The 9623-nt window shown below is 36.2% G+C and overlaps 1 pseudogene; it reads left to right on the top strand.

Annotated features, from left to right (window-relative positions):
• The first annotated feature begins 5032 nt into the window (after positions 1–5032).
• On the top strand, positions 5033–8304 carry LOC101415493 (cullin-5-like; annotated as a pseudogene).
• Positions 8305–9623: the final 1319 nt, after the last annotated feature.

The following is a 9623-nucleotide window of genomic DNA, read 5'->3' as shown; positions in this document are numbered from 1 at the left end:
TGCATGTGACCTTGACGTGTGTTACTGCCTATTAGTCTTTACGTCAGTAGCAATCAAGGTGGGCAAAGATCCACCCAGAGCAGTGTGAGAAGACGAAAGTCACCACCAGCGGGTTCTGCTGCGCTAGACTTTCATTAGCCCTCTACTACCCACATACCCTGCTACTCAAATACTTTTTGGGCCTCTAGAGGTTTCTCACAGGGTGATGTTAGGTTCTCTAATCCATCAGGGTTGAAATTAGGGGGGCTTCTCACGTTCACCATCTTGCCTGGAATTCCTGAACATTTACCATCAAAGTGAAGAGAGTATAGATGACAGTTTTTAGACTGCTAAACCAATTTAATACATCAAATAAATGAACAGCTGGAAAAAAGACAGAAATGAAGACATAGGGACAGTGAGGTTACGGGTAGGGAGTGTGAGCACTGTAGGACAGCGTATTTATGGTCTCTTTATGTGCTCTGTTCAGCTGAGATATTGGTAGACATAAGGTACATAGCACTGATTGCTAGAAATTTGGTAGGTTTATATTTTAAATGAAATTCAGACTTTGGAATGTAAACTTTCTGTAATTTCGCCCTTTGCACAGCCGGCAATCTATTCAATTTTGTCTCTTTAAACTAAAGCAACACAATCTAAGCATATCATTTGCAGTCAGCATAACCCAGATGTCACATTTGCAACATCATAGTACAGCCATTTTTTAACTTAGGTCTTTTATGGGGCTTTCTGACTAAAATTTTTCAGATGCAATTGCTTTTCTGAATGTTATCAGCAGAAGTCACTGTCTGATAAAGAATCATTTTCATTTAATGTATTATTTTATTAATGAAAGGCTGATACTCTAAAACCAAATGAATGTATTCCTGTGTTTTTATTTGAATTCCATGAGGTATGTAAAAGGATGAGACCATCATTTTTTCTCATATTATTTTCTGATCTATTTTGGAAAAATGTAAAGAACTCATTGGCAGTTCTTATTAAAAAAAAATTGAAAATACAAATTATTCTATGTCTATAAGTTTGTAGAAATTTTGTCAAATTTAGAAGCATAAACAATTTCCATTGTGTCATTGCTATTCTTTGTGGAACATTTATGGTCTCTCATTTTACTTTCTTAGAACTGTGTACAGACAGGATTGGAATTTGGAGGTGGACAACATCTTTTCAGAACTCAGACAAATTGTTATATAATACTTATTCTTCAACAAATCTTTTGATGCATCTAAACATCAATCCCTTCACCTATAACAAGCTTGAAAGAAGTTAATGTCACCCCTAAACATTTTTGTGTTGACTAAATAAAAATGTACATGAACACGTTTCACAAAATTAAGATAGTTTCAAGATACAATGAAGATGGAGCAGTGGAAGGAAACAGACTTGCTTTGTTAATATATATATGGCAGGTAGCTGTCTGACAGCGTGTATATTGTTGAGGGATTATTAGCAATGTTCTATTATTATTAACACTGCTGTTGCCACAATTAATATTATTACTGTTCTTTTATAGTGACTTTTTGCTTTCTTGGTTTCCATTTTGCTATACACAGGATGGCACTCAGGTGGTTGTTGGTAGCTTAGACCAGTTTCTTTCCAGGTGCTTATCTTTTCACTTTACTGTGAAATTTAGAATAATACTCATAGTTGGGGCATATCTTACACATCACATATTGTTGACATTTTGTTAGGATGTTTCTGTAGTAAATATGTGTATTTACTCCAAGCTGGTCTTTTAAATTTGTTTCTGTCCCTTCTGATCTCAAAGTGGTGAAGGAGAAATAACTACACTTTAAGCTTTAATGGGAATTACAATCTAATTGTGAATCTCAAGTAAATAATTATTCTGCCCCTTCTGTCAAGGTGTTTCCTAACATAGTATCAATGGGCTATACAGAGTAATTGAAATTTTGGCCAGATTCAGTTTATCAGTCTTCTCTATTTGCTCTGAGGTGGTTTCACAATTCTTAAAGACAGAAAAACCTTAAGAGTAGAATTATGGTTCTAGAAATACAATTAAATCACAAACCCATATCCTTCTCAGTGGTTTGTTGAGGTCCCCAGGGAAGGAGAATCTCTCTGCAGCTCTTCCATCAGGGTAGACTGTGATACAGGGTACACCATCCTCCCAGTGATTTTAGGATTAAGAAAATTAAAAATAGCTTCCTTTCAAGTTTACACTTTGGCATGGTTATAATTTCTATGATCCACTGAATGAGAACCTCAAAATATAACCTTAAATTGTCACTTGATGTATCATGTTTTATTAGTTTGTTAACCTCTCACACATGGAAGCTACTGGAAGAAAGGGACCTACCATTCATTCAGTAGTAGAGTATTTGCAATTTAAAAGTCATCCTATGATTAAACCCCCTCCATAGAATTCCTATCAACTTCCTGTTTACACTATTTATGATAAGAGACGATTCAGTTCTTCTTGAGGTAGCTCATTCTGGCTTTGCAATGTTCTTTAATACATTCTTTACTAATGAGGAGTCAAACTATTGGTAACTATAAGGCCAATATTTTTATCCTCATTCTATCCCATAATTCTATCATAGTTTTCCTCACAAGAACATCTGTAAAATTTTGAAGGTAGCTAGCTGGTACTTCAGTGTGTATATATATATATATATATATATATATATATATATATATGTGTGTGTGTGTGTGTGTGTGTGTGTGTGTGATAGCAACATTTTACTCCCCTTTCTTCACTAAGTTTAACATGCCCAATTCCCCCAAAACAGATGCTCAGAAAATGATGGCTTAATTTCATTTACTACTAACATTGTTGACCATATCCCAGATTGTCTATATCTCTTTTAGAGAATATCACCCATTATATAAAATCCAAAGCACAGTGGAAGGAAGTGCAGGACTGTTTGCCACGACTTAACAAATACTGATTATTCAGCAGTGTTATATATTCAATTAGAAGGACATGGAGAATGCCACACTGGAGATTTCATGTAGAAAATATTTCATACAGAAAGAACAATAATTATAAACAAATTACATGTTTTAAAAAGTGTTCTCTCCCCAGGTTAAGGTAAATCTACATATTCTGTGAATTTATAATTATGTTCCCTTTATAGATTTCTCCATTTTGTTTTGAAGTCTAGTACTTAAATATAAACAGAAATTCTCAATGTATTTGTCAGGTTTCTCCAGAGAAACAGAACCATATCATATATATCTAAGCATTAAGAGATTTATTATAGGATGTGGCTCATGTGAACGCAGGGACTGGCAAGTCCAAACTTCATAGGAAGTTGAAAACTCGATGGTGACATTAAATTCCCCAGGAGAAGCAGGCTATCTAGAGTAGAGATAGACATTTTTCTTTCTGACTGTTTAAATCCTCATTTCTCCCTATAAGGTCTCCAAATGACTAGGTGAGGAGACTTCTTTCATTGCTAAAGACAATTTCCTTTGTAGATTGTTGATGTAATCAATTGACTAATGATTTAAATCTAAAAAATAGCCCTTGCTTGACCAAACAACTGGACACCATAACCTAGCCTAGTTAACGCATGAATTAATCATCATACTCGGGGACTGTTTATGTGTTGTGGTAACTTGCAAACTCTGTGGTGCTGTAGAACTAGGCAGGAATAGAAATACATGTACAGATACCTTTATCTGTCCCATAGTTTTTATAATCATGCTCACATAAATGTTAACCAGCACACTGAGCAATTAAAACACTCTCACAGGAATCACAATCTCTGCAATCAGCATGCTCTCCAATATGCCCCAAACTTTAGTATCATTTGTAGTTCATTTTCATAGTAGCTCAGATATTGGCAAGAAACATTTTGTTGGCAGGTTCTGTGCTGTATCGGGAAGAGGGGAACACAGAAAATGAAATTTGTATTTGGGAAAACTGCCAAAATTTTAGAGAGTGCAAATGAAGTAGAAAATCAGTAAAAAGAGAGGTGAGAGAGTGGGGATGAAATAATCCAAATTTATAATAAAGCAGAGTGTGAGGGACTAGTGCTGAGCAATTTTTACTGGAATCCATTTTTGTTTAGGAGAAGACATCACCAATAAAGACACACCACACTCTTTATTCTGAAAACACGTTTGGCATAATCATAAATGTCATCATGTAAAAATGTAGAGAATTTTTCTAAAAATTTACCCATAGCAATTATGCAATAAGCTTAGTTGTTCTTATAAAACCTTCTTTTTTGCATTCATGGGGTAAAACTAATCATTTGAGAGTAGCTTTAAGTGAATAGGTAGAAATGACTCATAGCCAAAGAAAATTGAATGAGATTAAATTTTAAGATATATGAAAAAATGCCTTGCAAATGAAAATATCCGTTAGGCCTATCATGCATTACTGTTTCATTACTATGGAATAATATCTTAAGCTTATATTGCGTTTTCTAATGCTTTATAAGACCTTTGTATAGCCTTCAACATGAGGGAGCATTTCAATCACAAAGGGTTTTTGTAAGTGCAGGCTTTTCTTGTTATTTAATTTATTTTAAACACAGCTCTCATTCAGGTGATGTTCAACTCTCAAACTTGAGCGAGTGATCAAGCCAGTGATCTGGCTTGATGTTACAGTAGTCTGTATCAACCAAGAAGAATCTGTATTTCAAACACATTCTCTGGCTCATCTGACAGTAATCTACTTTGTTTCTCCTTCAGTATCAGATCTGAGTACAAAGAGAAGCTCATAGAGGAGTTTGTTTGTTTTCCAAAGTTTGCTCTTTAAAGGATAAAGGACTATTCCCAAACCCTGTGCTTACAAGATCAGAAGGAAAGGATTTAATAATGAATAAGAAGATATACATTTTAAGGAAAGTGTTTTCTATAGCCTGAGTGCATGCTTTCCCCTAACACAACATGGAATTTAACCTCAGGAAAAAAAAAAAAACAAAAAGCTTTGCAAATCAAAGCAAAAACATAGTAAACCTATATTAGTTAAGAATTCGGCAAGGGCTAAATTCATTGCCAGTGACCACAGAGGGTGTAACCTTTAAGGCTGATCCAAAGGGGACGGCTGGAGGTGTCCATGCTTCCCTCTGCACTTGGAGTCTGCTCCCATCACCCTTTCCCGGTTTGCCTTTCTGGTCTCCCTGAGTGTTTGCAAGAGCTCTTCCTTGTAGGGAAGCTCTGGTCACCATGCAGGGGAAACCGGGAGGAAACTCCGGTGCCCGGGACGAGGTCAGCGCCCAGCACGCTTCCCCGAGCCCACCGCACCCCTTGCGCTGGCCCAAGGACCCATGCGGCCTCCAGTTGTGGCCAGTCTCGGAATCCCACGAAATCTCCGTGTTGTCTCACGAGAATTTATGTTGAAGGAACTTGGTGACGTGTAATCTGTTAAAGAATAAAGGTTCTCTTCAATTGAAGACAGATGCAATTTCATGCGTTCTATGGATGAGGCTTTTACGCTAGGAATCTGTTACGAAACAACGATTTGACCTGTTCTGGATGTGCATGTAGTCTGTCTCTGGGATGACAAAGGCCCAGCAAAAATTCATCAATCTTTAAAAGAAGATATTCTAGAGTTTATTAGGCAAGCACAGGCACTAGTACTGAACCATCAAGATAATACAGCTTTGCTGAAAGCGAGTATTGTCCAGTGGTGAAAATTCTTTACACAGTGTGATATTTTACCTAAACCTTTCCGTTAACTAGAGATTACTTTAATGGGTAAACAGGACAGCAATAAAGAATCAAATAAGGAAGACAGTATTGTTTGAAAACTCATGCTTGATACATGAAATGAGTCAATCTTATCAAATATGAAAAAAAAAAAACAGACTCCAAGATAGTGCAATGAAGCTAGTACATGCTGAAAGATTAGGAGACACTTTTGGTCCTCAGCTTATAATTGTTGTAAGAATCCTATAAACCTTTGTTCTAATCGGGAGGTTAAACTTCAAATTTATAGTGCCAATTTTGAGAAGGCATACTTGGATTCAACAGAGACATTTTATAGAACACAGGCACTCTCGTATTTGCAACAAATGGTGTACAGAATTATATGAAATATGCAGATGCTAAATTAGAAGAAAAAAATGAGTATTGAGTTATTTAGAAACATGGCGAAAATGTAAATCTGTTGAAGCACTTATGGAATGTTTTGTAAATGCCCTAGTGTAGCAGTTTGATGAGTTATGGATTCCAAAAATAGATATTTGATTATGTTTGTAAACTGGTCTGTACCTGGGCATGATTAAATTCTGATTGGGGCTTTAATTGGGACAAGTCAGTAGGGTGTTGGGTCCCTACCCTTTGGTGGGTGGAGACTCAGAGATAAAAGGCATAGAGCAGAGGCCTGAGTTGCAGCTTTTTTATATTGGGGGTTTTTAATGTTGGAGTTTGATGCTGAAGACATAAGCTGGAGCCCCCGAAAGTAATCACACAGAGGAAAGAGAAGCAAGCCCTGGGAAGAAAGGAACCCTTAGCCCAGAGAGAAGCAAGACCTGGGAAGAGAGGAATCCAGGAAGCCTGAGCCCTTGCAGATGTCAGCAGCCATCTTGCTCCAACACATGGAAATAGACTTTGGTGAGGGAAGTACCTTATCCTTTATGATATGGTATCTGTAAGTTCCTACCCCAAATAAATACCCTTTATAAAAACCAACCAACTTCTGGTATTTTGCATCAGCACCCCTTTGGCTGACTAATACACCTAATGACATCCTTTAAAGAACCTATCTTAGGAGAGTGACAAGGCAAGATCAAGCAAAATGAAACTGAAAAATTACATTTAATGCTTTTGTTGATGGACAAAGTTCCTAATGGGATAGAGCTAATGTTGAAAGACTTGGAAGAACATCTCATTAGTGCTGGCTTGGCAGATATAGTAGCAGCTGCTGAAACTATTATTACTGACTCTGAGAAATATGTTGAGCAATTACTTACACTAATAGATTTAGTAAACTTGTCAAAGAAGCTTTTCAAGATGATCCACGATTTCTTACTGCAAGAGATAAGGCATATAAAGCAGCTGTTAATGATGCTACCATATTTAAACTTGAATTACATTTGAAGCAGAAAGGGGTGGGGATTAAAAACAGCCTGAATCAAAATGCCCTGAACTGCCTGCCAATTACTGTTACATGTTGCTAAAAGAAACACCACTGAGCAAAAACCAGCCTCTGAAGAAATTGAAACAAAGCTTAAAGAAATGCTCTTGGTGCTTATATATGTACAAAACGAAGACTTTTTTTTGAAATATCACAAAGCTCATTTGACACGAAGTCTTGTATTAGACATTTTTGCTGATAGTGAAATTGAGGAGAATATGGTAGCGTGGCTAAGACAGGTTGGTATGCCAGCAGATTATGTAAATAAGCTTGTTAGAGTTTTAGGACATAAAGGTATCTGAAGAACTTGAACCAAGCTTTTAAGGAAATGCATAAAAATAACAAGTTGGCTTTACCAGCTGATTCAGTGAATAGAAAAGTACTGAGTGCTGGTGCTTGGTCAAGAAGCTCGGAGAAAGTGTTTGTCTCACTTCCCACTGAACTGGAGGATCTTGTACCTGAAGTAGAAGAATTTTACAAAAAAAAAAAATCATAGTGGTAGAAAATTAAGTTGGCATCATCTCATGTCAAACTGAATTATTACATTAAAAATGAAGTAGGTCAATATGATTTTGAGGTCACATCTTTTCAGCTGGCAGTGTTGTTTGCATGGAATCAAAGACCCAGAGAGAAAATCAGCTTTGAAACTCTAAAACTTACAACTGAATTCCCTAATGCTGAGCATAGATGGACTTTATGGTTTACCCTACTCCATAGATCCCTTGGAAGTTCCAAAATAACTTATTACCTAGGAAAGAAACAGTAGGTATATAATTGGCAAGTCTTGGTTGCTGTGGTCATATACCAACAATCCTAAGTTCTGGGCTTCTCATTGCAGAAAGGTCTTTAGTAGCTTTCCCAAAGCTTAAATGGCAAGTTTTATTGTTTGAACATCAAGTCAATTCCCCAAAGACTTTACAGAAGGTACCCTCTTCTCTGTGAAGGAGGAGTTCAGTTTAATAAAAAAGGCCAAAGTTCAGGAAAGGGGTAAAATAATCTTGATTGGACACTCACCGCTCACTACAGAAAGGACAAGAGAAGAGAATAAAGGAATAGTTCAACTAAGAATATTAAGAACCCAGGAGGCTATCATACAAATAATGAAAATAAGAAAGAAAATTAGTAATGCTCACCTACAGACTGAATTAGTAGAAATTTTGAGAAACATGTTCTCGCCATAAAAGAGCAAATAGAATGACTAATAGAGCACAGATATATGAGATTTCAACACTTTCATATATATGGCATAATTTTGAATATCATGGATAACATCAAGAACCCAAATTTCAGAGTGCTTGGGTAGAAAGTTGTAACAGTTTGTCCTGGAGAAAGGTTTATTTGGACTTTAATTACATAAATATTAAAATGTCTGCCTTACCTTAAAAAACAACTGTATTTTGCAAATCGCGTGAGTTAGCTTGATGGCATTCCCTTCGTGTTGCACACTCCTGAAAACATGCTGCTTTGTAGAGAAACTTGCATTCAAGAAAAGTCCATTACGAACTCTTAAAAGTGAATTTGAGGGAAGGGGATGTGGCTCAATGAATTGGGCTCCCAGCTAACATATGGGAGGCCCTGGGAAGCCTCCTTGTGAAGGCCAGCTGGCCCACGGCTTCGGAGAGCTGACAGCCCACGCCCGTGGAGAGCTGCTGCACAGCAAGATGATGCAACAAAAGGGAGACAAGCAGACATAGAAGAATGTGCAATGAATGGACATAGAGAGCAGACAGCAAGCAAGCCGCAAAGTGTGTGTGTGGGGGGATAAATAAATAAAATAAAATCTTTAAAAAAAAAAGCACTCCAAAATTAAAAAAACAAACAAACATGAATTTGATTTCTACCACCAGGAGACATACAGTTGGGAAGGGAAAGGGCAGGGTTCTTGTTGCTTTTTTCTCTTTTTTCCCTCTCAAAAAAAAATGTATTTGCACAAGGAAGGATCTTCAGATATTCAGGCCCTGAAAAATGCTGTTATCTTTTGTTTTTAAGAAGGGAATTAGAACTAGAAATTGGTTTCAAAAGAAACTCTTGGTTTCTTTTGGTCAAAAGAGTGAATTGGTCTCTCTAACAATGGGAGAGAGCAGATGTAGGTGAGAAGATAAATATTTATAATATCAAATTGTTCATTCAAACACTGCTTCAGTATAACTGAATTTTAATGATGACCTAAAACTGGAAGAAAATATTTCCAATTATAAAATGTTGGTTTCCTTTAAGCAGGGTACTGCTGTTTTAGGTGTTTGCTGTTAAATGATAAAGATTATTGCTGGAGAGTTTGATTTGAAAAAAATGAAGCTATACTAATTGTTGCCTCATTTAAAAAAACTATACAGAACAGATCATTATGACTGCAAGGTCAAAATAGCAAAATGAACATATTTAGTGTGTTATTAACACATTTAATATATATATATACCTAGTATTTATTATGCCATATCTAAATTTGTTAAAAACAATGACAAAATATCCTGCTCTGATAAAATATAGTTATGTAACTGATCTCTTAATCTATATCATAGAAACATTTTGGTTATTGTTTTTTAAAGACTTATTTTATTTATTTATTTCT

Source organism: Dasypus novemcinctus, chromosome 11 (genome assembly GCF_030445035.2).
Source record: "Dasypus novemcinctus isolate mDasNov1 chromosome 11, mDasNov1.1.hap2, whole genome shotgun sequence".
Taxonomy (NCBI): domain Eukaryota; kingdom Metazoa; phylum Chordata; class Mammalia; order Cingulata; family Dasypodidae; genus Dasypus; species Dasypus novemcinctus.
Note: the sequence above shows the minus strand (reverse complement) of the source record. Positions and strands in the feature narration are given on the sequence as shown.